We start from the raw sequence: 27559 nt of genomic DNA on the forward strand, positions 1-27559 counted from the left end.
AAAGAAAGCCCACGGCAAAAGCTGAAGTAGAGCTGGAAATGGACTGTCAGGGGAAATCAAGGGGTATGAAATTTCTCTGCATTGAGGATTTTTAGCAATGAAGGGCTGGGATGCCTTGCCTGTGAGTTCACCAAGTATTTGAGTTAAAGGCTGAGAGAAATACAGTTTTCACAGCTGTCATCATAGGGGATCTTAGAAGCATGTTCCAAGGTCAGGCAAAACTGATATTCAGGTTATCCTCTGAGGAATATTTAATCTCTGAAGAAAGCAGAATCCCTGGCTTGTGGCTCAGCCAAGCTTTATGGCTAGGGCTGAGACAGAGTGCCTGGAGCTATGGTGGAAGGAAGATGCTGGCAAGCATCTTACAAAGTAATCGAAGACTCAGTTCTCCTGTCTTGACTGAGGGATATCAATTCCAGATTTGGCTCTTGCCTTGGGGATCAAGAGATTTATCTCCATCAGAAATTTTATTAACTTGTTCATGTCTTCCTTTGTGACTCGCTCCCAACAGTGACATAGAGCAGCTGCACAATTAAATGGCAGTAACTGGTAATGAGGTACATGTTACAGATTGGTATACAAGCTGTTAACAAAAATTGAAAAATGTAACAACGTTCCATCCTAGTTTTTTTAACTCACCTAAACATACTGCATACACCTCATGTTCATGCACCTGCACGATGGCTCTCAGCCTGGATTTTAATTGGTATGCTTGGTCTTACAGATTCAGTCCTGTGGCAGCTTGTTCTAACCATGAAAAGGGGCCACAAGATACCAGTCATAAGGCCCATTGAATGGTTATAGGTTGGTTGGTTTGTTTATTTTCAGTGTAGCACAGCTGGGTAGTTTCATCTTGTTAGCAGTATCTTGACAATGAACATATATACTTCTTAGTCATAAATGTGCATAAAAGCTCATGAATGCACTCACATCTACTTCCAGAATTTCTGTCAAGATATTTATCAGTTAAGGTGCATTAAAATTACAATTGCCTAGTAGCTGTTTAATTTTTCCATACTTACTACCAGATGACTTCACTGAGCTGCAACTGAGGAGAACATTTTTCTTTTGATGGTGGTAAACATAACAGGAATTTTAAGAGTGTTATGTGGTGCCCTCTTGTACTAGCAGAGTAGGGTGAAGTATTTTTCTTCCCTCTCTGAAATATCAGAAATAACACTCATGAAAACTACAAAAGTCTGGTAAATTAATTCTCTGTGTAGTAACTGGAATTGCAAGAGGCCACAAAATGTTCAACCTTTGCACTGACAAAAACTGTACTCTGGTACTGTAAAGGAATTCTATATTTTATTGGTTTTGCTTGTTTGTCTCTTTCTTTGTGATATGGTTGTTTGGTCTGGGGTTTTTTTAGGGTTTTTTGGGTTTTTTTGGGGGGGCCTTGTGGGGTTTTTTTTTTTTTGTTGCTGTTTGTTTTTGGGGTTTTGGTTTGGTTTGGTTTTTTTTTTACTGTTTCTTCTTTAACAAGCTTAGATATGCTGCACTAAAACTGTCAAAATTAAACGTTTCCCTCTAAAGCAAGCACAATTTATTCACTCTTTGGTCCTAATCAATACCTAAAGGTTAAAGGGCTTTTTAGTACAATGGAAGAAAATTAAAAGCAAACATAAATCTATCATTCCTCCTAAGTGTTACAATTTATACTGGCTAATAGATTTAGTCTTTTTCTCACTGCATAAAATGCTTCTTTTCAGATCATGGTTACCACTCCTTAATTAAACATTCACAGAAGTGCCATGTAAATGTACATAATTTATTCCTATCAAATTGAAGGTCTGGGAATTTTGCCAGTGAATGAAACATTGTATTCCACTGGAAAAATGAAACGAATACTTCTGTGTCTGATACGAGAGGTTCATTCCTTAAACTGACATAGTCATAAATCTAAATTAGAGCAAACAGCACAGTCAGGGTAATGTCTAATCGGTCTTTCAACTTGGGATTTCAGAGGCTTGAAATGGTGATTACTTAATAAGGCAAAGAGTATCTGAACCTTTAAAGGCAGACATGAATGGGTTTTGTTGTCAACCTACTTTCCTCTTTGGAAAGCAGAAGCTGCTGCTGTCACTAATCTCTGCTTTTTTATGTGTACCAGAAGGCAAGTTTGGGGCTTTGATGACTTAAGAGGGTTTTTGTCATGTTAGAGTTGCCAACAGCTGACTTAGTGCAGAGCCAGGGAATGAGGCAGCCGTATGAACAGATGGAAGAGTAATCTCAGGAGGACTGACCTTACAGGCAAAACTAAAAAAAAGATGTCTCAATATCTCTGGCTTCTGGCAGAATGACCAGACCATCATAGGCCTGTGTCCTTCCAAAAAATCCCATCAAGGTTTCACATACGCATCAATACTGGTAGAGTCCATGTCACAGGCTGTATTAATTTCTACCTTGAGAATGAGAGTATGTCCCTTTTCTTCACTTAACAGTGACAGAAAAAGCAGAGAGAACATAATCTGGGTTGCTGGGTTCTCACAGTTAACTCTTGAGTTTCACATGTGCCTCACATTGCCTTTCTGTGCTATGCCCAAGTACATAATATAAAGCAGAATCAAGCTGAAGAAACTGCATTTGGGGACATTGACCTCATAGCAGTCAGAGGCTTTTCTGGTTTGGATTGGTTTGGGGTTTTTTCCTCTAAATGATGATCCTATTATATGTAACCTCCATAATGCTGAAGAAAATCTTGTAGAGACTAGAAGGCCAAGTAGGTAATAGTATGGAAATCTGGCTTGAATCACATGGTGAAAGAAAACATATCAGAGATCCATTTAAATTCTTCTTGCCCAGTCTAATCCTAGACAAGCCCTTCCTCCTCCTGCTGTCATTCCAGTCTGGGAAAATTTGCCTTTAAAACTTCCCCTATCATCCCTCTGTGTTGTGTTAACATGTGTACATCAACAGTATGGCTGGTGTTGCAGGATAAATTAATGAAAAACTCATGTCATTGAAGCATTCAATAAACTCCATGGCCAAAGATACATTCTGAAATTAAAATCCTTCTTTAAAAAAAAAAAAAATAGAGATAGTATTCTAAAGATCTTTACAATACAGCTTAAAGAAGAGAGGCAAAAAATGTGGAGAGGGAAAGGAATTTTTCCCCCTCAGATTTTATAATTTTTAGGTAGATTTTTGAACTTTTTCTCTCTAATAAATAAATTCTAATTTAAAATTAAGTGTAAAAAATACTCCCTCTTACTATTTAAGAGTTTTGAGATTCACAAAAAATATGAAAATATGCTAATCTTTGAAATAAAATTGTAAAAACTAATCTTGACAGAGTAATTCAGGTATCACTGCTCTGAAAACCTGAAGCATAGGTTATTGCACCCAGAGTTTGTGTGTTTCTTGTATATTGAAATGTACCTTGAATAAGTTGGCTCTAAGCAGCATCTGAGCAGAACAGCACCGCAACGCCTCTTAATTTTGAACAGCCAGTGAGAAATGGACATCAAATAGAGCAAAGTTTCCCAAGAACCTCAGGTACTCTTTGATAACTCAGCAGCACGCATCTGAACCCAGCTGAGAACCTACAAGGAAGTTAATCATCTTGAACAGCTTCTAGTTTTACAGCAGAGTTTTTGTAGTGCCATGGAGTCAATTCTTCATTAAAGCAAATGTCCATTCAGGTTATTCTCATCAGCTGAGCAGTAATTGCAGCAGGGGCTGCATAGGCAGTGCTATGAATCAGTGAAAATGTGCAGAACTGGTCAATTCTAGCTTTAGAGTGGTTTAGCAAGGCTGCAAGAATGGGTCAAGAAAGACAGAGAAATCTTCTGGGTTTAGATTTCAAGGGAGTGTTTCTGTGCACTGGTGTAACTCACTCGTCAATAGAAAGAGAGCAGTGGGCTAAGAAGAACCCTCCCTTCTGTAACTGGAAGAGAGAGGGAAAACCTGTCCCAGCAGCCCTCCAGCATGAAGGTGAGAAAATTAATCAGAGGAGACAGCTGAGTGAGGTTTCTCAACCATAGAGTGATAAATTTGAATAATTAGATCTTTCAGCTGAACCTAAGAAATTTAGCTTACTATTATCTTGGCATATACAGTCATTCATTTAAAAATCTCTGGTTCACACCTGATCCATTTTAAGGTAAAGCAAAATTTATCATGTCCCATGTTTTACTAGATTACTTGAAAATCTTTTGCACCTCACAGTGACAGAGCTGACACATTTTTCTTTGATTTGTTCATTTGATTCTAGTGTTGATGAAACTCTATGCACTTATAACAATAAAAAGTATACTGATAAAATCCATTTACCATTTGAAAATTTCAGTTCAAGACCCAGTGGGTAAGACACCAGGATCACTTCCATCCAGCCTGGTGGTATTTCAGGTTTATTTTTACAGTTCCAAAATATTCCAACTAATTGAATTGTCTCCTCTGTTAGACACTTCAGTGTTTAACAAGAGTCATTTTCCAAGAAACTTAGTTCTACAGAGAATGGTAGAAGAAATGCAAATAACAGAACTAGAAAAAATAAGGTGAGAAAGAAGTAAAAAAAAATAAAATCCATACATCTCTACTTGGTCTTTTTTTATGTTTCTTTCTTTATATCTTTAAAGCCACTAATCAAATTCCCTTCCCTAATAATAAGTTGGAGAAGGTGCAACAGTGCAACAGTTGTTGCACTGTATCTTGAATGTCTGATGATGGATAATGGATGAGACTTATTATGAAATATGTTCACTTATAATCTGCCTTGCATAACACAAAGGAGCTGCTAATAGAGACAACAAAGCCTCACCTGAAGTCTGAAGTTGCTGCTGAAGGAGCCAGGAACCTGCATGAAGTCAGCACTGAAATCTCATCCACAAATTGGCACACAGCTGATGCAGATTCAGTCTAGAAGAAGCTTCCCACAAGTCATGGTTGTTTTAAAAAGCCTCCAGATACAACTTGCTGGTGTTTAAAAACCCAGTTCAGCATAGTGCAATGACACAATCTTGATGCAACAGTTAGGGATGTAGGAAACTTCTAAAAATGTAAGAAACTTCTTGCTCACTAAAAATTAACAAAAGCACAACACTGGAAATGTCTGTCACCAAAATAGAAGGAACTTATATCTAATAAAACACACAAATTGAGTAGTCTAATAGTTCAGAATAATGATTTTGTACTCTATATTCACTAGATCTAATACAAACTTCCATCACTCAGTCAAAGAGAGGAGACAAACCCGTGAGAGCACTCAGAAATGCATTCAGATTTTCCTCAGTGGATGGAATTTTGGTCCCAATTGGACATATTTTTAAATCACTTGGATTCCTGAATAGCCTGAATTGCTACCATTTAAAAATGCATTATGAAAAGGGATGTTAATTACCTCCCTAAAATCATGAGTGGCTTCCAAAAATTTTCAACTTAAGAAATTACAAAAGTTAAAAAATAAAAATTACATTGCATCTGATGATTTGATGTAAAGACAAAAATGCCTATGAAACAGAAATGTAAGGAATCATTTAGACATAATTGGTTCCAGTAAGACTGAACCACACATTCCAATCCTTTTCATCTTTCTTTCAGATTAATTTCAAATTTCATTTCTAAATCAACAAATAAGACATTTAGAAAGTTAAAATAGAAAGTTATACCCATTATCTAGGAGTTCTAATGACACATATACCCTCTCGGACTCAGTAGAAGAACTGAAGTCAGTGCAGCAAAATACAAGTAAGTTACTGTAAGATGAGAAGATTTATAAAGGAGAAATCCAGAGTTTTAAGGAAGCCATGATACCTCCTGTAGTCTGTTTGTTCACAAAGATTCTGGATGTTGTAATAATATGTTTGAGTGACCCCTCTGTCAAAAATTCAGATATGTGGTCCTGTCTGGTGAAAAGACAGTGGAAAGATTGTTTCTATTTTCCAATTTAACTGCTTGTAAAACTGAATCAATCATACTAGCTGGTAAATACCTAAGTGAAATCAAGGAAACCTACTGTAGAAACATCAATGTAGCATCAAATTCATACAGCTGCAAGCTTGACAGCAGTCACTGAATATCTGAAAATCTGTTTTACTTCCTCTCATATGCATATGGTTACAGCTTGCTTTTCAAATAAATCTGATAGGCATTTTGTGGTATTTGAACATTTTCCCATCTGGTTGATTGTTAATAAAACTCGTTTTTTGTGATTTAGTGGGACTAGGAACACACCAGCCTGAATGGTTTTAGATTTGTGTTTGGAACTTCTGGGCTTTGCAATCCCTCATATGTCCCATAGTATGTTCTTAACTTTACAACGGATTAATTTATGTTTGAAAGCTAATAAGGCAGGTGTAGTGGTGTTTGCTGAATTATAGTAGTTTATAGCAAAGGGTCATGATCACTAAGCCTCTGTGTATTTTATATCAAAAGAAAAAATGGCCCAAAATTTTGAGACATATTTTACTTCTTTACTATAATGCTCAACCATCTAAAATGAATCTGACTATGCTAAAAAGTATTCATTACTCCACATGAAACTCTTACTTGCATTGCACAAAATATTTCTTGCAACTAATTACTTTAATGGTCCAGAATAAGTAATATTTTTTTTAATTGAATGTAGAGATTATTATTTCCTGTACTGATTTTTACTTCAATAGTCTTATTGTGTAATGACCCCAAATACTGGCACAGTGCAGCAATTAAGGCAATATGAGAATTTCTTAGTAAATGTCTTAGCACCACACTTGTGATAAGTCATGAACAGCAGCCCTCCTGATCACAAGACAGTGCAGTGATTCAAAGCTCAGAAACCAGATATATTCAGTGTTCAGTTAAAACCTTAAATCTGTCAACTAGTTTATCAAAAACAGAGAATAAATGCAATTTCTAATCCTACAATGAGGCTATTTACATGTTATGTGTTTCTGCTTCTGATACTTGAATGCAAACCATTTTGGTCAACCTGAAAACAGTGAACCTGAGATGCCAGAATGTATTCCGTTGTTGCTTTTGTCCCCAGTCATTTTCTTTCCAGGAATTTGGTGTATTTTGGAATTTCGTCTTGTCTTGACATTACACAAGGCTGACAATCCTGTCCATGTTGCCATCTTAATACATGGCAGCAAACGATTAGAGCAGATACAAACAGATACTGAAGTCCCTCATCGCATGGCCCAAACTTGGTACCACGTTAACATTATTAAAACATCAATCATGGTAGAGCCCTTGTGTTGTGCAGGGAGTTGCTGAACTAAATAAAGCAAAATGAACCTCTGTGTCAAGCCAGCAGAAAGCATGCTAAGCTTATTTCAGGCATTTTCCTTTGCTTCTCAGATATTACTTGCTTCTTCAATACAATTTTAAATGTTTTCCTTATTACATTATGCAGTGGTTAAACTCATTGTCCCATAATAATGTTAGTAACATTTGCTTTAAAAACTTCCACTATCAGACATTTTCAGCTACAGTACATCAGTTCTTTTTAAAAGAGTTTAACTTTTTTTAGGAAGTGTCTCCCTGTTCTTTTTTGACAAATGTTTTCTTACTGCTTTCTCTTAGATCAGATTTATGAATATTGCTGGTTCGCCATATTTTCACCCAATATAGATTCTATTTTGCTCATGTGGCAGGCCCCAGCAGGCTGGATGTAGAGTGCTGAAGCTTCGTGAAATAAGAAAAGCTTTCAAATGCACGTCTCTTGCTCAATGGCAAAGTGCTGTAATTTTCTAGCGGCTGTTGATAAAAAGGATGTCTGACACTACCCCATAATTTTAAATGAAAGCAATAATGGCAACTGTGTTCTGTTAATATGAATGTTTCTGAATTACATAAAATCTGGTGTGAACACACAACAGATTGATCTTCACAGAAAACGCATCTGGGAGAGAGGCATAACAAGTGGATTGCACACAAGTTGCTGTGTTAGACACAGTTACTTAGATCAAGCAACCTGAACATGTACTCCATAAGGATTATAAATACCTAGGGAATTAAAAAGATTAAATTATTGATGTGTATGGATGCTCTGAAGACTTAAGTGTGAGGCATATTATGAGTTAGCCTTATGTGTCACTTGCATGCAGGTAATACTTTAGACATCAATTGCCTTTGTATCTGTCATGAAATTTGTTTTTTGGGGGAAATAGAGCTTCTGAGCAATGTTATTTTGAAAATCCTATTCTGTGTTATCATTAATTTTAACTAATGGCAATTTGGTATTCTATTTAAACACGATTTTATTTTTCCAAGCTTTAAAATAGTGATGATTTTAAGGAGTGTTTAGCTGGAGAACAGTTGAAGGACAGCAACATTTAGATCTTAAATCTTGATTATGAGGCAAGACAAAGCTTTAGAGAAGAGAAATAAATAATTTTAAAAATGCAATAAAAGGTAATTTAATTAGAGACCTGGCAACAAAAGTATGGGTTTTATAGCATCATCCATTGCTGGGTACTCTTTCACCTTTCTCTGCATGGGAGGTTGCCAGTTTTACATCCAAGAATTTCTTGGCATCAGTGAGCAAAAAAGCCAAACATTTAATATAGACCAAGGCTGAAGGCAGTTTAGCATGATTAAGTATTAGGCCATCAAACCAGCTTGGAGTATATTTCTTTCTCTCATAAAGCAAATTAATGCAGGTGGACATTAAAGAAGCAAGTATATTAAAACAGAACCAAAGACACATATTAAAACTCATTGCAAATCATGGCAAACACATCTTAACAATAATATATTACTTGATCTTTATCTCCAAATATCCATGAGTCATTTCTAGCTGCCATTCATTACAAATTAGTACAATATACAAAGTGATTTATTCCTCTGAATTGACATGGTCTGGATCATCACCAAAAAATATGCTTGTTTTGTTAAGTACCTAGTCCACTTTCCCTTGATACTGATTCTTTGCACTTTATCTTTTCACAGAGATGCACAAATTAGTATGCAGTGCTTCCTCTGTAAATATAGGAACAAAGTTAATTTTCACTTCAGAGATACTTTACATACAAATTGGACAGGACAGGCAAGTAGGTTCTAATGGTGGGAGCTAGTAGCTTTGGAAGATACTTTATTGAAGTTCTTACAGTATATGTAGGGAGTTTGTGCAGGTAGTATGAACTATGAGAACCTTTCAAAGCAATTGGTGACAGGCAGATGGGTAGTGGAGAATGAATGCTTTCACTTCACTGCTTTTTGCTTCACTGAGTTGTTCAGAAGAAAACAAGTGTTGATTTCTCACCTTCTTATTTTGAGGAGGGAAACCCCAAATTCACAAGTCTTTAAGGAAGAATCAAGACAGAAGTCAAAATATTTGAAAAATATTTTCCTTTCTTATAATTGCAACCATTATTTAATTTATTTAATACACATTTTCCTGAAGAGACTTGCATAGGAATCTATTGTTATTAATTGTTATTTCAGGTGATATAACTGAGTAGCTCAGATTCCTTTTCTGAAAAGGCACTACATATCTCACCCTGGCTCCAAACTTTATATTCCTATGGAATCCTATAATTAGAACTTGTATTTTGTTATTGTCTCAGCCCCTGGGATTCTAAACCCAGATCTGAGGTAGGCCAGCCAGTGAAGTGCTAGGCATTGATTTTTGGTTTCTTGTCTTGATTCTCAAATTAGCTATTCACTGTCTCCTATCTTTCATAAGCCCTTTGAGAATTTATATGAATGTATGGATACAGTGGGTTTGTTCGGTACACAGGGGATTTTTGACAGCTAAAAAAAGTAACATCCAGTTCTTCTAAATGGAGTTTGTTTTCACACACATTACTTAGAGATGTAGTATATGCTGTGTATAATAGCTCTGAGGGATAAAAACAAATACTTAGAACACACATCTATGACTCTGCTTTCCCCTCATGATCAGGAAATTCTTTTGTTTTCATAAGCACTGATAGTGATCCCAGGATCTTTCCCTTTCCAGTCCTCCTTGTGACCACATACTCAAAGACCCCTGCCTATTATGACCTGTCATTTGGTGTTTTTTCACTTTTCACTCATCTGAAAAATGTCCTTGGAAAATCTGCAGTGTTTTGTGTGGCCGTACTCTCTTTGGACTTAGCCAATAGCTGAGTATGACTATTGCCTCATCCTTTGTCGGCGTCCAATAAATGTGAAAAACATACTCAAATTCCTTGAACACAAGCCCTTTTAAAAGAAATCATAACAAGTATTTTGTCAGATTCATCTTACATGTCACTCTTACTCATCAATTGAATGGTACTTCAAGGCTTCCAATTTCTGGAAAAGTTGGAGTTATGTAACCGGTATTCTAATACATGACAAAACATACCTGTTTTTCTGGTTTAAGGGCTCAGCCTATGGGAATATAGATCTCAGTCAAAATAGAAAAATAAGCACAAAATTTTCAGAACTGGATTGTTTTAAGAATGAAAATCAAACAGACATTGCCCTCTACCCCCCCACCTCACAAGATACATGAGTGTATATTTGGTCATTAGCTTTTTGTGTACTTTATTGAGGAAATATAAGCTCTTGGTTCTTGGTGTAAGGGCACAGGAACTGTGGAACGGTCATACTGGAGGAGACCAGGACACTCTTGCCCAGTATTTTCTCTCCCAGTGTGTCTGTGAATGAGTTACTACAGAAAAAGACAAGAATGTTATCAGCTTAGGTGATACCTCTGCCTGTTGTGGTCCTATGCTCCATCCTGGTCTCTGGGACTCCCTAAGCCATCTTTGCTATGCTGCGGCTCTTACTGGACTTCATTTCTGCTAGCATTCCAGTCTCCTTTTAGATCAAAAAAGCCTTTCTTTCTTTCTTTCTTCTATGGCTACAGCATAGTTCTCCAGCACTACTCGTGAAGGTGATCAGCAGGGAATGAGATTAAGGTATGAATGATCTTAAGGTATGAATGAGATTAAGGTATGTAATAACTTTGTGAGCAATGTCACCACTGTGTAGACTACTTCTATACCACAGTTATTTTTCTAGGTATCCCTTAAACCTGATTTCATTTAGCTACTTGTTTTATCAATGAGTGAAACAATTCTTTTAAGAAATTAGCCCATTAGGTTCTGATTGTCTCAAATGGGTGTGTACACACAATACTGGATGTGAGACCATTGGTATTTCATTCTTGTTAATATACAAACTAACTTGATTAAATTAACTCTAAATAGCTGGGTTAAATTCAGCCATATCTCTTGGATGTTTGTAGAAAATCAACATTACCAAAAAAGGAAAACTAAGACACCACTGGATAGAAATAAAATCTGTGAAATAGTACAGAGTAGTAACTTCCTACAGTTATGCAATGCACAGACTGTCATTTGTCAATCCTATCTTTACAGAATATTGTCAAAATATGAATAAAATTTGAGATTATTGCACATGAGTAAACAATCATTTTTGTTAAAAAATCAGTAAATAAATAAGCAAAGCTAATTCTCCTGGGCAGAAGCAAAATCATGAGCCATTTCAAGTACGTTTGGTCCCAGGTGCATGAAGCCATTTTTCTCCTGTAGGGCAGTCAGCCTTTAGTTGTATTTAGTTGTTGTTATACATTTAGGAGAGCTTAAAAATGTATGTGTGAACTGTTGTGTAATATTTTAATCATATATCAAAAGTATGAAGCACTAGTAAAAGACAGACAACTGATTTTCAAAGAATCAAATAAGTTCTAAGGTTCAGTAAAAACAATTCTAAGATAAATATCAATATATTGTATTGATAAAATACTTAACATGTAAGAAGCAAAAAAATTCCCAGTGTTTAGAATAAGAGAGTAGAAGATCAAGTTATATTCCAGTTGTAGATAATCACTACAAAATATATTTGCTCAAGATGGTTCAGAACATGAGTATTTCAATGACTATAGCAAAAGTCTTATTGCCTTATTTGATGAAGGTGACAGTCTTGATCAATAAGGACTGTAAGGCTTAGGTAAATACTTGACAATGAAAATGTATTTCTGGATGATTTTCTCTGTAGAGCAAGTTGTTCATGTCTCCATAGCACAAGAGCAAAAATGTGTATCTGTGGAAAGTGCAGGGTGAGAGTAGAAGACATTATCATTAATTACTTCTGAACAGCAGTAGAAGTGCTTCAAGGTTGTTTGCTGCCTGCAGACTTGCTAGTTTCTTCGTGCAGTGTGTCACAAGGGAGATATTTTTGAAGCAATACCAGCTTTAAAAAAAAAATAACTCAATATGATGTATGACTCTAATCTCTACTTTGCAGATGTTAATGCTCTGCTTTTAACTGTAAGAAAAGAAGGAAAAAGATATCAAAATGTCTAAAGGACACAAAAGCTGGTCAATTCATAGTGCAAAAGCAATAATACTGGTGTTAAAGCAAAACTTACTTGGGCTGATAAAGATCTTTCCCCCCCCAGAAAAACCTGGATGTTTCGAATCTGAATTCTACACAAAGTCACACTTTCTGAGGTTCAGCAAAGCGGAAGGGTTGTGTCATGTGTGGTATTTGCAAAGGACTGAATACCATAAAAAGAGCCTTCATAAACAGCAAGATTCATCATTACCTTTTGAGATTATCATCTCACATTATGCTCTTCAGAAGGAAGCTTGCACTAGCAATGTCATCTTTCTGAACTCTGATTTCATTCTACAGTGTGTTTCTGCATGATGAAGAAGCCTTCAGTTAAGTCTTAGAACCAGATGTAGATTATTACCTTCTGGCACGTATTCTGCCCAGAAACCTCATTTCTGAGGAAATTCTGTTTTAATAAAAAATTAAATCAGCAGTGTTTTAGGCAATGAAGACTAAGATGACAGATGACTCTAAGACCTGAACTATTGAATTCTGGCCCAAAGCTTTGAACATATAATTTTTCATCTCCCTCTCCCTATATGAACTGAGGATGCCTGCATCCTTGAGTAATTTCACTGCATTTTCCCTACCTCAACCTCTATGTAAAAATTCTATTTCATTAATTCAAAGGTAGATTAATAAATATCAGACAATTAAAATCACATCAGCTTTTTTAAATTTTGTTTTAGAATAAAAATATTTAGCCCCTTTACTATTGTCAACTATTTTAAAGAAACATGAAAAAGTGCATATGCCAACAAGGACACATGCTGCATTGAAGAAAACCCATTCATTTTTATTTTTTTTTTTTAAGGTTATGAAATGGCAGGACAAAGATTAGCCCTCCATATTTAATTGGGTCAAGAAATTTACTGTTAAGGAGAAAATAAAATGCAAAGGTTGTAATAAACACACAGATAAAGACAAATTGCTATGATACATATTTTAAATGGAAAATCCAGACTACTAACATTCTTACTTAAAGAAAATATTAAAGGGTAAGTATAACTGTATAAACAATTAGTGTTTGTCAATGGGAAGCTCAACATGAGCTGCCAATGTGCATTTTTTGCCTAGAAAGCCAGCCATATCCTGGGCTGCATCAAAAGAAACATGGCCACCAAGTTGAAGGAGGTGATTCTGCCCCTCTACTCCACCTTCACAAGACTCCACCTGGAGTACTGTGTCCAGTTCTGGAGTCCCCAACAGAAGGACACAGAGCTGCTGGAGTGAGTGCAGAGGGCCACAGAGATGATCATAGGAATTGAGTACCTCTCTTATTAGACAGGTTGAGAGAGTTGGGGCTGTTCAGCCTGAAGAAAAGTCTCCAACAAGACCTTGTAGTAGCCTTCCAGTACCTGGAGAGGGACTACAGGAAAGCTGTGGAGAAAATTTTTACAAGGGTATGTAGTGACAGGTCAAGGGGCAATGGTTTAAATCTGGAAGAGGTTAGATTTAGGCTGGGCACTAAAAAGAGATTTTTTTCCTATGAAGGTGTTGAGACACTGGCACAGGTTGCCCAGGGAAGTTGTAGATGCCCCCTCCCTGGCATTGTTCAAGGCCAGGTTGGATGGCAACCTGGAAGGTATCCCTGCCTGTGGTGGGGAGGTTAGAACTAGGTCCTTACAACTAGGTCCTAGATCTTTAAGGTCCTTCCAACCCAAAGGATTCTGTGATTCTAGTGCATGCATTGTGTAAGAAGGCAGAAAAAAGGAAAGCCTCTGTCTCTTCATTAGGTGAATATAAAATTAGAGGTGTGTGGAGAAAGAAGAACTAAATAAAATTCTGTCCTCATTAACTACCTGAGGCTTTATATACATATATATATATATATATCAGAGTATCAGTATCAGAGATTCAGCCTTTACAGAGTCTGAAATATATTTTTAGAAATACCAAGTGTGGGCTCTTGTTTGACTTATTTTTCATGTTGGATGAATCTTCACCACGGGACAACATTTTCAGCTAGTTAAAAGTTAAAAGTATTACATTATCAGACAAGTATTCACTGGATGGTCACATCCCCAAGCATGCATAATACTGGAAGCTGAGTCAGTTTTCTTTGCTTTGAACATTTTGGAAGTATTGTACTTTAGACTCATGGGTTAGTGTAAGTCTCAGAGGTGATTTACAAAACAAACAACTATTTTGCTGAAACTGTGATTAAAAGATGAACTAAAAGTAAATACCTGTAGAATGCGGGCTTTGATAATTTTTTACTGGTGAAGAATCAGTGCTTGCAAATTGATACTTCGAATTAGGGCTTTTCTATCAAATAATACTTTTGTGTTCTTTAAAATACTGGAGTACTCTTACGTGGCAGACATGCAAGCCTTCCTCTGTCAGAGTGCACGCTTGCTAGAGTTGTTTTACTCTTTTACGTGACCACGTCTATATAGTCCTCAGTAATGTGAAATGGACAGCATCATATCACAAGAAATTAGACAACTTCTAGACAGTATTTAGCAGAGCCCTTCTTTCATACTAAGTCCTCATGTTTGTCTAGGTGTTTTCCTTATTTCTGCTTTTAAAAACATGAAATACAGGGGAAAATAGGATTTTGACAAATTGAATAACATTGTAAGAAAACAGTGTGTAATCAGCAAAGCTTCAACAGGGCAAGACTCCAAGAGGGGAAAACATCTACAAATTACATATTAAATGAGCCTTGCTACAACAGCGTGTGCCTCCCAGAATGAAACATATAGTACAGAGCTAAAAAAGTGACAGATGTACACTGCAGGTACAGGTAAACCTGACACAAAAGAGCATCAGGGCATTTCTGAACCCTTGAGTGCCATACTGATACCCTGTAGCATATTTCCACACTTTTGAAGTACAGTCCTACTCCTCTTCAGGAGCTGTGAAAGTTTTAACATGGAATCAGCTGGCAGGAAACAGAAGACTGGACACCAGTGACTACATCCCAGTTGAGCTACAGACTTCTTAAGAGAGCTCGTACAGCTGTAGAAATCCACATTTAATTCCATTTAATTTGGGGCTAGCATCCAACAGAAGCTCCCAGACCAAGGCTCAACCCATCAGCTAAAGACAGAGATTAAAGCAGTTGTAATCTCAGTGTAGCTGCCTTGGTGAAGGTTAATCTATGCCTCAGGCTCCACACTGTGGTAAGTGGTTAGGTATCTGGGCAACACACCATACTCAAGAATTTTCAGTAAAATTCAGAGATTCTTTCAAGAGTGCCAGAAAGAAATAAGTAGCTTCACAGTGGGGATTTACTGCATGCCAAATGCTGAAAAAAAAGAGGAAGGTAAAGCAGGAGACAGGAAACATATCAGAAAGACTTGAAAAAAATAAATCCCATCCCGTCTTTAGTCACACTTCCTAGGGCTTCCTTCTTCTAGTTCTCCTAGCACATTCTGAATCCTCCTGAAAGATTGAACAACTAGACCTTCCCTTATAAAAATGAAGCAGACCCTTTTTTTTTTTCTTTCTTTTAAAATATAGCTGAAACAGAACAAAGTATCTGCTCTCCTGTATATAACAGTTCAGTGGTTATAATACTTCATCAAGATGTAAGGTGCTAGAAGTCAGATTCCACTTCCTGGGATGGGGATTTAAATCCCCATTTCCTGCTTTTCAAGAAAGTTCATGAATCAACAGTGTAGACTCTGCAGTCTGGGATAAAGGATGGTAAGAAGTAATTTAACTTTTGCAAATTGAAGCTGTTCCACGTTCTATGAAATAATTAGATGTTTGGAGGGAAAGAGAGAGACAAAGCTAGAGCAAGAAATATTATGACTCTTCAGCCTAATGGACACACAGCTCTCTCGGGAGAGCAGAGCTGCAGATCATGGTCTCTGCTCTTATATAAACATCTATTGGAGCATAGCAAAATCACCAGGGCAGCAGGACATTTTATTAGGGAATAGGAAAAAAAAGTTTAATCTGTCAAAGTGAAACAGCTGGTCACGTTTGCTTAGATTTTCTGCTGCAGGATTAATAACATCACACATTTAATGTGCATGCATTTAAACTGTAATCTAATTAGATGGTGAAAGTATTCTGATGCCATTGAGTCAAAATGCCAAAATACTGTTTTTGTTTGCAGCCAGAAGCTGCTGCATTTACTGACACTGTGTTGTACTAAGCTTTCCTTCACTAAGGTCCCATCATCATACAGTAAGCAGCAGGGGGGTACTAATCTTCTGTGCTAGCACTTCAATTTTCTCATTACAAAATTTGGCTTCATCTTCCTGGCTTAGGCAAACTCTGATCAGTGTCACTTAGACCTTGGGGGCCACAAACTGGGAGCAACAACAGCGAAAAAAGTGCCAACTGCAACAGCAGATATTTCAGCAACAGCTGTCTGGTTTTGTTTGTTCCTCCTGGATACCAGTCTGAATGCTACTGCTTAACCAGCCTGAGGTGTCTGTCCCCACTATGTATTAACAGAGCCAAGTCAGGGTAGGATGGTCTTTAGAATGAAGCAACAAGCACTGTCATAACAACTCAGCAGACTGTTAGCATCTTCATATAATCTCAAAAGCACTGAAAGAGTAATCAGGGTAATGACAAAAGAGTACACAGCCATAACACCAAGTCATCTTAAAATCATGCTTTGCACTTGTGCAGAGGCTTGTACTCAGAGCATTTCCCTATTTTTAAGTTTCATAGCATATCTGAGAGGAGACCAAATTTCATAAGCCCTATTATGACAATGAGAAAGCTGAAACAGAGAAGCCCAGCTTCCAGGCACTGCCAATGAGCAAGCAAATGGCACAATGGGAAACAGCAGCCAAGTCTTCTGACTTTCAGCTTCATGCTCTAACCAGTGGTCTATTCAAGGGACTGAATTTATGCCTAAATTATGGTTTCCACTTCAGTGTTCACACGCCACTGCTGTATGTAGAAAGAATTTAAAAATATAATCATTCCTATTAATTCTTATGTTTGTGTATGTGTAGGATCGTATACGGCTCCATCCACCCCAACTATGAGTACTTATGCACTCCAGTAGTGGCACTCAAGGTAATCAGCCAATAGGTTAGATAATTATTTGATTTCCCTTGGCACTTCCTTGGTCTGAAAAATAAAATTGTAATTATAATGAATAATTAGTTTTTCTTCTTTGGAATAAAAAATGAAGAACAGAAGATGCATGCAAATAACTATATATATATATATACATATATATACACATATGCCAATTTATATCAATATATATATACACAACAATATATATATATAGTTATTTTCATGCATCTTCTGTTCTTTATTCTAATATATATATATAAACACATATAGATATAGATATAAAAACCTTATCAATATAGGAAAGAATCACAATAACACTAATAGTTCTCCTATAATGGCTGTTAGTTTTCGCTATGCTTTGTTGATCTTTTGGCTCACTTTGTTCAGTCACAGAATTGGAAATTCTTACATTTCATATGGCATCAACCCTAAATTTATTGATTTTGGCAACACTTAATCTTGAAGTTTCAACTTTGTCTAGACTTATGCCAAGTGGTATGTAAGTAGTAATAATAACTAATTTCACCTGCTTCACTGTTGCTTCTTTCCCTTAATGTTTCTTTTTTTTCCCCGAAGCTCTACAAATAGCTCCTTTTATGTTCTCTGTGAGCACAAAATAACAGTTGTGTTCTAAAAATTGGAATAATGTATCTAATAAAAATTCCTGTACTTTCTAGAGATGTAAAATGTAAAGACCTGACTTGGAATTTTTTCAAGGTCTAAGAGTAAGGCTCTCCTATCACGAAGCTACCAAGGATAGTGTTTCAGAATTTTAGTTTTATTTCCCCTTTCAAATATATGACCCCCATAAAATATAATAATGAACCTAACGTCAATGAATCCTGCAGTTCATCTGTACAACAGAGATTCTCTCTTTTCACCTGAGGATCTCTTCACTCCTTTCTGTTTTCATTTTCCTGGGAATATTCTCTTGAGAAAATACATTAAAAAAGGAATCACCTGTATGATTCAGTGTCAAATGTGCCAAATTATATTCCTTTATGATGCCAGAGAAGTATTTGTCATTACATCAATATTATTATCATGAACTTAGAAGTGTTCTAGCCAGAGTTCTCAGCTAGAATAGCTCCTGACACTCTTAAGAAAAATAATTACAAATAAAAATGTTGAAGATACAAGGAGCAAGAAATGTCTAGTAGTATGAATTGATAGAAAACACGTAACTGGTGTACCCAGTATAAAGGACCATTCTCTTTTATAGCCCCTCAGGCAAATAATGTTTAATGTGACTGTCATGCGATGCTGACAGTTTGGGGTTTTTTTAAGAAAAGTTCAAGTTTAGTTTCCCACAGACGCTAATCATACACACATAAAAGATGAGGCATCCTTTTAAGATGTTCTTCCCAACTTTTCTTCCCTCCTTTTTCATGTTATCTGTATTATATTTTCAACTGTAAAAGAAAAAACAAAAGACAAACCTGCATCAACATTTGATTTCCTGAAAGGGAATCTGCTGACACTCCTTTGATCAAAATGAGTAGTAATAAAGACACAGGCTGTGAAGAAAGCAAAGGAGAAGGATATTTCTAACATGTTGTCTCATTTTGGTTAACGTTAATTTTTAGTTTTCAGAAGTTTTGTGGATCTAGAAGACACCAGAAGAGAATTTCATGAGATGCATGAACAGTGTTTTGAACCATTTGTTCAAACCAAGTAAATAACCAGAAATACATTTTATTTTCAAAGATATCTTTGAATTCTGTTTCTATTTAGAAAAAATTTTAAATAGGAATACTGTTGTCCTGATTATTTTTTCAGAACACAAAACCAAGTCCTTACAGATACTAACTACAGATCTGCATAAAGAGACACCACACACTTTCTAATTGACAGCTTTTAAATTCTTATTTTACTCTTTCTTATTTAAGGAATTTACCCAAGGAAATACTATATTGCCTTGGTGACCAGTCCCAGAAGATTAATTAGAACTTTGAAATCATTCTAATATCATTAATAAACAGCTCACAAGCAACACCTTTCATGAAACACAGCCATATTAATAGCTTCTCACAGTACACCAAGTAACAATTATAGACTTCTAAAAAGTCTGTGTGATGACAATTCCTTAGCTAAAAACATGGCCCTGTGCTGCTTTTGACGGTTTTTTAATTATAGGATTTCTTCAAAAACCAAAAGCTAGCATACAGCTCTCTGAACTCACTCAGGAACACCAACATCAAATTATTTTTTATCTTCTATAACACTGATGGGATTTTCTTACACTCAAGTTTATCTGAAGGGCTCTTCAAATTCTAAGCCACCTCCCTTATTAACATTTGCAAAGTCATACCACTGCAGAGATGCTGGGTAGAAAAAGAAAATCTTTATGCATAAAACTCTTAGATATATGATCACTCTCTATTTTCTATCCATCATGGCAGTGTTCCTTATGGATCATGGTGATACCTTATTAAGGTATTTTATTATTATTAGATAAAAATACCTTATTAAGAAATTTTCCTCTCCTAGAGCTCTGACAAAAAAAATTAGTTTTCCACATACGCACCCAGAGCCATGAAAGTGAGTGTCTTCTTGACTGCATTATCACAGAGTTAGTACCCAAACTACAGCTTCCAAGTGGTCATATTCTAAGCAGACAGTTTCCAAACCCAACAGTATTTTAATTATGCTGCACTAGAAAGAGCTTCCTGCACTTACTGGTAAGCCCACCTTTGCCATGATGTACAGGAAAAACAATGACGGGAATTAGATTGTTTATATGCTCAGAAAACAGAATTACTGATGTGGATGGAAAAAATGACTTTATCCTGTTTTTTACTGTTTTCTGCCTGCATTAAAAGCTCTCTGATGAAATAGGGCTGTAAGAAGAGGAAGGCGGAGGGTATTCAAATATGCAAATAGCATTTAACCTGTATGATTAGGTGTCAGAGATGCTGCTCCAATACAATTAATCAATACCACTGGCTGAGACATCCCGAATCTTCTCAGTGTACTTGTAGCCACAGGTCTACAAAACATGTCTGCATGTATCCTCACATGCTGAAGAGGTGACCTTGTACCTCCTTCCTGAAATTACAAGGTTATTGCCAAAAATTTGAAAAATCTACAGGCTAATTTTGTGGAATTAGAAACCTTTGTCTGATGTGTGCAATGAATGTTTACAGAGCTATTTCTCTCCTGCCCTCCCTGGTTGTCAGTGAAGTCACTGTTTGGCAGCTGTTGCTGTATAGCTTCCCATCAGGATCAGTCCAGCCAGAGGCACTGCCTCTTCTGTGCAACCAACAGGTTGTCATGGAAAAGGCAATGCACCTTGCAGGTGACCTAAAAGAGAAACACAGGGTTGGCTGGCACAGAAACCTCAGTCAGCAAAGGAAAAGCAGTTGGAAATCTTGGGACAGCTGCCTGATGGGAGGCAGAGGGTTGGGAAAAACATTTCTTGCAGGTCCATAACTGTATATCTGTCGATTTGACATGCATGCACTTAATGGCAAGCAAAATTTAAATACATTATAACCAAACTCAGAAAAGCTGCTTAGAGTTAGAATATGTCCTGCTAGTAGGATCTGATGTAGTTTTCCACTCTGGACAAATGATAACAATGTGTTTTGCAGGTGAATAATATCCTAAGATTACTGATGTCGACTGAATCAATTTCTGTAAATAAACCGATCTGTAAATCAAAAAAATTAGAACAGGCAGGAAAAAAATATTTTGCTGGGGAACTTTTCTTACTCTAGTTCAAGTAAGAATGAGGAGATCATTTGACTGTTTTGGCTTCTGTTTGATTATATGTATTTAAAGAAACAGAACACTGTTTAATTATGTATGTGAATCCTCAGAACATATAATTACTACCCAACAGGCAAACTTTGTTTGGGTTTGTTGGAATGCCAATAGGCTTTTATTAGTTCAGCCCATCATTCTGTGTGAAATGGAAATGAAAAGTGGAAAATATGCTTTCCTTCTCGAGGGATCACTCCATCTCCTTTTTCTCTTATTTTTATCAGACTTCTTGTTGCTATGGGGGTCTTGAAGGCCTATTATTAAAACACCCTGCAGTCCTAAGGGAAGAAAGGCAAGCTGGTGCTGCAGATGGGAACAGTGTGAACAGACTAAACTATAAGCACCAAAGAATTCCAATAAATGCAGTAAAATCTATGCATTATTCTCTTTTCTTTCCAAAGTTCAGTTGGAGTTTCTCCTTTTTGCCTTTCATTTTTGGTGAATTCGAGGTAACTCAGAGTGCCATCCAAATACAAAAATGCAAAAGTCAAAAACGAGTCAGTTATTTTGGCTCCTCTTGGGTCTCCTTTTGCACAAAACAAGTTAAATCCAAGTTAATCTATTCTGTACAGTCATATAACCTGCAGCAGCAGTGGAATTAATATAAAATACTCACTGTAGAAAGGACATCTTAGCTCTTTCTGAAAAAGAAAATAAAAGATACAAAAAAACAAGTTAAGCCTTAATTTAATCTACAGATTAAACCTATTAAATCTCTCCTGAAACTAGTTTTTACAATAATTTCATCATCACATTTAGAAAAAATTCTGAACGATAAGTAAGATAGTCATCAGGATCTTTTTTTAAAACAGGACTTACAAGAAAGGAAACTTTGATCTAGTCAAAAAGTCCAGCTTTCTGGAACTTAATTGTGATTGATAGTATGAGTACTTACTATATTTCATTACTTTTGGTTTCTCTAGATGTATGCAGTAAATTTTTAACATTGCCAAAGAGTATCCACATGCATTGATTAATAGTATGACGTTGAACATCAGGTCAGACACAGGATCTTGTAAAAATTGGGCAAAAGACTATACAAACAGAACACATCAGAAGGAACAAACATTTCCTGTATTTCAAGGACAGCATCTACACCAGGAGAGTCAAACATTATTTCATAATGACCATATGACTCCTGATCAGCTGTAGACCTGGTGACACACCAGTGTCTGAAGACTAGAGAGAAAATCACAGCACAAACTGGGTTATCCCTGAAGCAAAAAGGCCATATTTCCTCCTTGAAAGTCATATCAACATTTTCCCATCATTTGCTTTAATTTCAATCTAAGAAATGCTAGCTTTATTCTGGAAATATTTCATTCCTCATTTGTGTCACTGTTCCTCAGCTTTTGTAATGTATTCACTTCAGTGTGCTTCGTGACTTCATAAAGCCAGAGAGTCAATCACCTTTCTGGAAGAAGAAGTAATTTTTGTCTGGCCAGGATTAAGAGTCTGTCCAGGATTCTTTGTGATTTTCTTTTTCTGAGAGAAACACAGGCACTGGTAAAGTGATACCATAATGGCTACATAACTATTTATTACTAAATCCATTCAAACTGTGGCTAGATATACTGCTACAGTATTTGGTACAATACTTCCGATCCTACCTGTCACCTGTCTTTGTACACTTTACAGGTCATCTGGTACAGTAATATATTACAGATTTTATTACAAAGTACATTATGCACACTTATAAATGAATTTGTTTCACTCTTCCCTGACTCAGAGAGGCTTAAATCTTTACAAAATGGTTTCTGGGTTTGATTTAATTAAAGTATATTCAGAGCTGCAAAGTGCTGTAATCAACATATTGATTGGTTCCTTCCCCCAGGCAGTGTCCACCTCTGAAGTCTTCTGTGGAGGAAAGCTCTTTCCTGTCTGACTGACAAGCACTTGACATGTAATTGGTTTGTGAGAGTAATAAAGGCACTAATCTTGCCCCAGAGTCATGTATATTATGTCCAAAATACATACCTGTCATTATATGGCAATAAAGGCATAGGAAGGACCTGACTTCATAAATTTTCCCAGGCCAAATTGGAGTGAATAAAATACTCTGAAACTTCCATCATCAAAGAAATGTTCTTGAATCTAATATCTGCATTATGCCTTCACAGTACAAATGTGTAGTGCAAGACTCAGGAGCTCCTTAACTTCATCATTAATATTCACCATATCTAGATTAACACTTGCTCTAATCTAATCCTAGCCTAGATGAAGGGAAACCTGAATGTGAAGTTTACATTTTGTGTTTTAAAAAATGTTATTCAAGAAAGAGGAGGAGAGGATGGGAGTAGCGAAGTTTAGCAACAACATTTTTACCTAACTCTACCTTAAGACTGAAGGAAATCCAGCAATTTCTGCAAGTATGCTGAAAGGATTCAAAATATAATTGTAGAGAGTAGGAAGTCTGGATAAAGTATTACACCCTTTATTATCTTACCATTTTAGACACTGACAGTAAGGTAGAATTAAAAAGGTCAATAGAAATAGCAGTATAGAATGTTTCGCTCAAATCGGAATTAATAATAAGCTCTCCCTGGGTAACATGAATCAGTGATTCTGCTGAAGTTGTTTCAACTTCTGCCTTATAATATTTCTGTTTTCAAAACTCCTGTGGATATTGGGCTACGTGAGGATTGCAAGTTGTGCTAAAATAGTTGAGTCTTTTGGGATTGTGGCTATCAAAATAAACACTAGAAGAATGATATTTTTGTTAATATGCTTCAGAACCTCTTCTGGTGCAGGAATATTGTAGTTGGCAACCCCACCAGGGGAATTCCCCAACATCCATAAACTTTTTGAAGGAAAAAAGTATGTATATATAGATGAACGAAGCACTATTTTATGTCCATATACTAAGCCATTACTGCTTTTTCCTTTCATTAATGAATTAAAATTTAAAATTGATAAATTTAAATAATAAGTCTCATGACAACTCAAAATTTGAAATTAACACAAAAAGTTTAAGGACCCCATTAATTATATAGATTTATTTATACTGGTAACAATAGATCACAGGTCTTTAGAATGGGAAATAGGCAAAATCTTTTACTATCTATCTGGCAAAAGTGTCTGTGATTTCAAAAGCTTCTTTGCTTGTCTCTTTGTCATGCAACTAACATCTTACAAAGATTTTTCAGCACAAAAGAGAAACAGATTAAACACTGGTGCTAACAGAACATCTTTGAACTGAGAAATGGCTAAGTTCAAGTTTTGAGAAATTGAGCCTACGAATTCCAATGAATGCACTCTGTAGTATGCTACTGATAATACTGATATGCTTTTTGTTTTTGTTTTTTTTTTATCTAAGAAACTATCCTGAAGACAGTTTCCTCAGAATCAAGTTAGTGTGCCATCACAAAACATATTTTGTTGAAAATTCTCATGAAATTTATCATGATACAAAACTGGTTATAGCACCTTACAAATTATAAGGGAGCAATATCCCAACTCAGAGTATTTACAGACTTGTGGGAGAATAGATTGAAAACAGCCCCGAGAAAATGGATTTAAGGGTGTTGGTTGATCAGAAGATTAAGAGTCATCAATATGTTCCTGCAGGCCAGAAAGCCAACTGTATCCTGGGCTGCATCAAAAGAAGCATAGACAGCCAGGTGAGGGAGGTGATTCTGCTGCTCTACTCAGCTCTCATGAGAACCCAGCTGGGGTACTGTGTCTAGTTCTGGAATCCCCAGCAGAAGAAAGACACAGAGCTGTTGGAGCAAGTGCAGAGGGCCACAAAGATGATCCAAGGAATAGAACACCTCTCCTATGAAGACAGGTTGAGAGAGCTGGGGTTGTTCAGACTGGAGAAGAGATGGCTCTGAGGTGACCTTATAGTGTCCTTCCAGTACTTGAAGAGAACCAACAGGAGAGCTGGATGGGAACTTTTTACAAGAGCATGTAGTGATAGGACAAGCAGTAATTGGCTTTAAACTGTAAGAGGATAGATTTTGGTGAGACATTAGGAGGAAATTCTTTAATGTGAGGGTGGTGAGACACTGGCACAAGTTGCCAGGGAGATAGTGCATGCCCCCTCCCTGGAAGTGCTCAAGGCCAGGTTGGATGGGGCTTTGAGCAGCCTGGTCTGGTGGGAAGTGTCCCTGCCCCTGCAGGGGTGGTTAGACCTTGAAGGTCCTTTCCAACCAAAACCATCTTATGATTTTTTTAAGTGCTCTTGGGAGACAGTAATTACTCTTTGCTGAGTCAGTTTGATGGTATAAAAAAAAATATGCTTGCAAGAAGTCAGAAAGGAAGCATAATATGAAGACCAGAGATTTTCAAGTAGAAAGTAAAAAAGGATGGCAAAAGACCCATAAATCAGGGAATCAGAAAACAAAGATAAGAAATTGTCATGTGTTTTCATGTGTTGTACAAATGGTGATCAAAGAGAACAAGATGAAATTATAAAACAAGCAAATTTCTCTACTTGTTTGTTTATTAGAAAGATTTAAATAAAATTATTCTAAACAGCTCATTATCTTGTGGGAGGCATGGCCTTCATTTCATTTGAATGTAATACTACAGCTTTTTTGTCCTTTTTTTTTTTTTTCCTAGTAAGTAAAACTACATGGAGACTGCTTACAATCAATGCAGAAGTCTTCTATTATTCTACTTTTCTCCTGCTTAATGGAAGGAAGCAAATTAAGATTTTTATTTCTGTGGATAATGAGAATAAAGTCTTTAGTCCTTTACTAGGCATCTCGACTACTACTTAAATTTTGCTATTATGATTCAGAAATGCTGTTGTCTTTCTGCCTCATTGTCTGAATCGTACAGGTGGGTACATAAACTCTCTTAAGAACTGCATGAGGCTCCCCATAGGGAGATAAAGTTACTTGCACTAAATCTTTTGAAACAAACACTTAAAATGTTTCAGGCTATTGGTCTTTCTTATCAATGCCCCTAAGTATCAATTTAAATGGATTTATGTCTATCATTTAAATTATTACCCGTCTCACTAGTAGTGTATTTATGAGTTGTCCTGCATTATACCTACTGCTTAATAAAAAATAGCACTCAATAACAAACATCTCAAAAAGAAAAATCAACATTTTTCACATTTTCCTTTTTTCTTTTGCCACTTTCATTGTTAAGAAAATGGGAGAGTTAATCTGCTTTCTCTTGATTTTATTTTAGTATGCTACTGTGACAGCTGTTGGTTCACATAACCATTAAAATCTGTGTATCTATTCTTTGTTTCTTCCAATTTTCCTACAACTAAATTTCATTAACACTTTAGGAAATGTGAACATTTTCCTTCCATCTGCTAGATGGCTTTTAAAACCCATTTGCTTTGATTTAGCAAATCTGGAAACAGCTGGCAAAAAATGTATTTTTATTAAGTTACTCAGATTCATATTTACAAGATATGTGACTTTCGTAGTCTTTCTTAAGGTCTGTAATTAGTTTCTATTTCTTGACTGTACAATTTCTTTCTAAATGCTAGGCAACCAGGTGGTCAGATGTTTAGTTATCATTCTGCACATTAACCAGTTTAATGTGTCTCTGTTTAAATGTCGCGCTTATGATTCAAACAATGTGTTTATAACTATAGGAATGGTTATTGAGTTTTCAGCCAGTACCTTCTTTTTAATTCTTTTTTAATTGGGATGATAAATTAATTTTAAAAAAGGACATGAAAAATAAGTTCCCTGCACTGGGAGCTTGTGTACAAAAATGTTGATATTTTGCAGGCTCTGGAAGTACCATCAAGGTAAAAGATTGAGATAGAGACTGCTTTATGCCCTTCTCACTACCTCCTTCTGCTTGGTTTTGCATCTGAGAGCCTATACATGCTACTTGAATTGACTCTTAACTTGCTCCAATTCTACAACATAAGGCATTCCACAGCCAAGAAAGCCACCCTTTCATTTATACAAAGACGAGTCCAGGATTCTGGTCTTTCAGGGCTGCAGATCATATGTTCATGTGTGTGAATCTATTGAGACAGAAAAATTATGTTTTTGAGACATATTCTTTGATCTGCTACATCTACTTAGGGCTGTACCTTTCCATCAGGCTTTAGCTATTAAAGAGTCACTGACCTATTAGGGCAAAATGCCATTCTTAGGGCAAAATGCATGAGATTCTCAAAAGAATAATGCTAAAAAAAAAAAAAAAAAAAAAAAAAAAAGAAAAAAGAAGAAACAAAACCTTTCATCTCATTATCTTATTTGCTCAACAATCTTCTTGCATCTGTAGTAAAGGAGCATCTCTGAGGAGCGTTGTATCAAGCCCTACCTGATGGTGCTTTTCATCTCCATTGAGATATTTCAGATGGTTATTTTGAGAACATGCAGTGAGGAGTGGGTGTCCACAGACCAGTGCCAGGATCTGAGATAGCAAAGATATGCCTTGACTCACCATTAGTAAGTAAATTTAATCTAAGCTTTGTTTAGATCATTCACATTTCTAGATAACGACTTTATTTTTTTTTCCTTGACCCGACCCATAAAATACATTTCTATCACTTCCCTAACAACCTTAATTTGTTATCAGAATTTCAAGAGATAATTGAGTTCTGGAGAAAAAA

This window comes from Heliangelus exortis, chromosome 2, assembly GCF_036169615.1.
Source record: "Heliangelus exortis chromosome 2, bHelExo1.hap1, whole genome shotgun sequence".
In the NCBI taxonomy this organism is placed as follows: domain Eukaryota; kingdom Metazoa; phylum Chordata; class Aves; order Apodiformes; family Trochilidae; genus Heliangelus; species Heliangelus exortis.